This window comes from Hippocampus comes, unplaced genomic scaffold (assembly GCF_001891065.2).
Source record: "Hippocampus comes isolate QL1 unplaced genomic scaffold, H_comes_QL1_v1.1 scaffold156, whole genome shotgun sequence".
NCBI classification, from domain to species: Eukaryota; Metazoa; Chordata; class Actinopteri; order Syngnathiformes; family Syngnathidae; genus Hippocampus; species Hippocampus comes.
The window spans coordinates 6,707,459-6,711,854 of NW_017805744.1; the positions used below are offsets into that span (position 1 = coordinate 6,707,459).

Below are 4,396 nucleotides of genomic sequence, written 5' to 3' on the forward strand. Positions count from 1 at the left end.
ACTTTTCTGCCCTTGCCTGCGTCTGTCCTCTCATTCATGTGCTCCAGGAGGCTTTAGCGGCAACCCCATCGTGCCATTACATACCTCTGCCCTGACAAAAGCAGCAGACAAAGCCAGCAAGGGGTTTCAACTGAGGAGACTTGAGTTTTACTGGCTTTATGGACTAACTGACAGGACATGACTTATACTGATACCTGCAAAGGGGTTCTATAGCGTTTGAATGTGTTTGTCCACAACAAACCCTGTGAGCCCCTGTGAGCTTTTATTCAACTCCGACCCCAATCGTCAAGGCTGATGACTGTGGATCTATCTTGGCTGCCCAAAACTGAACAGCAGGTTCTTACCTCACATCACTGACATATGACGAATGAACACCCATGGGTGAGCACTAAATGTGGCACTAACAAGACTGACCATCTTCCAGCCATTGTTGTAACTTTCAGCCACATGCACGGCAACATATTAAGCATTTCTGGTGGAAACAGGTGCATGCAAAGGGCGGGGCCAAAGTGACATCGGCTCCCAGGCATCCACCTAGTGGTCAATGAAAAATTTCAATGATAATTTGCCAGCAGGTCATCCGTTTTGGATCGAGGGGCGTGAAGCTGAAATTTTGAACGACTTCATTTATTCTTGGTGACAAATTTAGCAGATGATATTGGCATTTAAAAAGTAAAGCTGTGGGTGATTTGTGATGGGAATTAATGAAGCAATGACTGACAAGTTGCAGGCATAAAACTAGCCTGCTAGCTCTTAACGCTCTTCCATGGCAGCCAGCAGTTGGGATGATTTTGACAGTTTACGTGTTTCTTTGTAAAAAAAATAAATAATAACAATAATAATAATAATTATTCATGAATCCGCCACTTAATGTGATACAAAATAGTCACCACCCTTTCCCTTCAAGTCAGTTTTGGGACTGACCGTCTTAAGACCAACACATCCAGTGACCTGTGTCGTTCACTTGTTGCCCAAAAAAAAAAAAACTTTATATGGAATAAGTAATAGCAGTCCATTGAGCTATATTGTGACCAGTTATTCACTTAACTCCAGGATGACCAGTTAGACTCAACTGCGGTGTCTCTCCCTGCATTAAAAATATTATCCTGCGAAATAATGCACAGTTTTGAATATATGTTCCTATAATGTGATTACATGTTGGGTTTTTTTCTGTAACTGTAACGGATTAGGGAATTATTTTTTCCAGGTATAGGTAATTATTGTATCCACAATACATATATGTATTCCATTACGCCCCAAGCCTGGGTATAAATGGTTGTTTGCGTTTTTTTTTTTAAATCCCGCCATCCCCGAGTTTATGTGCACTGTGCAGAGACACCACCACCACAAAAATGCAGCTGGTGTTTCAACCAGTTGTTCTTTGCTTTTGAGCGTCAAATGATTAGTTGCATATCGTTTTTCCTTCCTCACTCACATACTCAAGAGCAAGGACTGTCATATTTGTTCCTCGAGGGCCACTGTCCTGTCTGTTTGAATCAGGCGAGTTGCATCAGGGAGACATACAGTATACAACATCCAGGAAACCAGCCCTCGAGGAACAGGGTTGAAGACACTGATTGTAGTCTTTATACTTCACTCAAAAGATGTTTCTCTCGACTACCTCCCTCTACTGGACATATTAGTTTTAAAAACGAGAGAAATTATACAGATTACAACACATCTTTATTTATATTGCGCTTTCACAACAGCTCAACCTGAAACTAAACGCTTTACATGACATATATCGTACATATTCCAAGGGTGCTTTGTCATGCATGGATGAAAATTAGATTTTTTTCCCCATATTTATTTATTGATAGAATGTATTGTTCCTCCTTGAGGCCCTCAAGTGTGTCATCTGAGAGCAACGATTGTGGCGTATGGCGCATGCCTACAGACCTCTGTCCTCGTGTGTCATGTCTTCAAAGAAACACTTTGGTGCAATTCAAGAATGACTGCAGTGGCTGATATGTGGCCTAAAGCTCTTCGTTTGTTGCAGAGGTCTGGTGTAATTTGCTTGACCCATGTTTGATTCATCCAAGCAGGAAATATTTCTCTATAACGTGTATGTGAAGCATCTGTCTATTGTCAATTAAATGGGTGGATGGAAGACATTAGGCAAATTAAGATGGTGTTATTGCCATCAGTGAGAAAAACGTTTTCCTGACACTGCCCTGACAATTTCCACTATAGCTGGTAATGCTTCAAACATTTCTTTGAAATATGTAACAGAGAAAATTTTAAACGGGGTGTGTGAGCTCCAGTTAGACCAAGATAGGCAACTCGCGGCCAACTGCATGCGGCCCATGCCCTTACTCGTAGTGGCCCATGATCATTTTTTCACAACTGTTGAGTGTTCGTGTGTTGTAATAATAGCGTTCACCACTAGACGGCAGACATTGCCCAGCAGTGCCTCCAAACCCAACACAGCAGTTGTGCATCAGAGCCGGCTTCTGCCAGGACCTGAATTAGGTCACGATAATTGCGTCTTTCGGGTAAAATAAGGAATCAGATCCTACACTCAACGGATTTTGTCGCCAGTACAACACCAATCTTAAAAGTACACAAACAACAGTGATTTTTTTTTTTTACTCATGAGAAGCATTGACAGTTGGTTTAAGTGCATAAGAAGTTACTAAATTAGTGTCCACCAAAAACATGCAAATATTCAACACTTACACTTACAAATGCATGGCTGTTAGGACAAATGGCAGACGCCATGCAGAGGGGACGCATGAGTAATAATCTGCTATACAATGTACTGCGCAACAGTTATTTCAGTCAATCAATCCATCAATCAAGCAAGCAAGCAATCAAACTTTATTTATATAGCACTTTTCACACGTAAAAATGCAACTCATAGTGCTGTGCAATTAAAACATAAAAAATACAACATAAAAAGAGGACGCTCCCACTCCCCCAACATGCACAGATGCATATCCCCACAAGCAGGCACACACACACACACACACACACACACACACACACACACACACACACACACACACACACACACACACACACAGATGAACTATGTTAAAAAAGACATGACAGGGAAACTATATGAGGTAAAGAGCATCCAAGGGGAGCTCATCCCCACTGACAAGAATGACAGCTGCCACACCGCGCAGTGTGCCCCCCCCCCACCTTCCCCATTAATCGGTCAGCTTCAAATCTAACACCTACAATTTTCTAATTTTTCCACACATCTCTTGCATTTTATCGTAAAACCCAAAACAATCCTTATTAATTTAATTAAAACTCATCTTACAAAGGTCAGAACGTCGATATTGAAAGTTATCTTGGTCTCGTTTCAACAAATTCCAGATCCTCTCATCTTTCTTGTGTCTTTATCTTCTCTTTTCTTTCTCATAAAGTCTTTCTCCAACTCCAATGCCATCAAGAAAAGAGCCACTCGCTCTCTGAGTCACGCTGGAAGGGAAACAGAGCCAGAGGGGCTTCCCTTCATCACTGACGTAAATTTAAACCTGTGTCTATTTCCACTCTGCTGACTGCCAAAAAAGGAATTCTGTCTGGAGAAGAGTGCTTTGCAAACGTGCAGACCAGGATTTATTTGCTGGTGAGTAATCTGTTGCCAATAACTCTGGCTCCATATTAAATGCTCAGCTATAATGATAGCTTGTTATGACATAACTTGAGAAAATGGTTTTAGTATCAGCATATGAGCTTGTCAATTTTCAAAGTGTTGCTCGTATTGTTGTTTTGTATTGTACGTGCATTGCAACATTATTCTGCAGTATACGGTCCGAGCATACCGATCAATTGGAAACGATTGAATTGAGTTTAAAATCAGCAAATAGCTCACAGGTTGTATTTGGAGATAAACAGTGCATTTTGTTTAGCTACATTTTGTAAACAGAATTGCAGTGTCCAGATCAAACTCAACTACCCGTAAAAAGGAAAAATGCATTGCTGTCACTGTCGAAGCCAACCGCCATCATCTGGCATACTCTATGTGCGGACCAGCAAGGACATCTTCTGGGCATGACAGGATAGCAGTGATGTTGGCATTAATGTTCAGGGTTGCGTGCAGCTTGTATACATTGTGTTACATACTAAAACAATCAGCTCGGATAATGTTTCCTTCAAGTCATAACACAGACGTGGATTATTCATGTTTGGCTCCAACATTCATTGGCTTGACTGCTTTTGTCTCTTCAGTGAACTTTACACCAAGACAACAAAGAAAAAAGTTGATGTTATGTATATTTTCACAAAATGTGCTGTGCGTATAACCCATCACTGAGCGAGCACTGCAGGCATACAATATTTACTTACCATAGTGGATTACTTTCAGTTAATTTTCTATTCCAGCAAATATGCTACCCCCCCCCCCCCAAAAAAAAAAAAAAAAATTTTTTTTTAATTACGGGAA

General features: G+C 40.9%; 1 protein-coding gene across 3 annotated transcripts in view; it reads left to right on the plus strand.

Annotated features, from left to right (window-relative positions):
* The first annotated feature begins 3,467 nt into the window (after positions 1–3,467).
* Positions 3,468–4,396, plus strand: part of cysltr1 (cysteinyl leukotriene receptor 1) — a 10,560-nt gene continuing 9,631 nt past the window's right edge. For all 3 annotated transcript variants that reach the window (XM_019883903.1, XM_019883904.1, XM_019883906.1), the window contains exon 1: positions 3,468–3,580. The gene's annotated coding sequence lies outside the window, so the exon portion shown is untranslated. The remainder of the gene's footprint in view (positions 3,581–4,396) is intronic.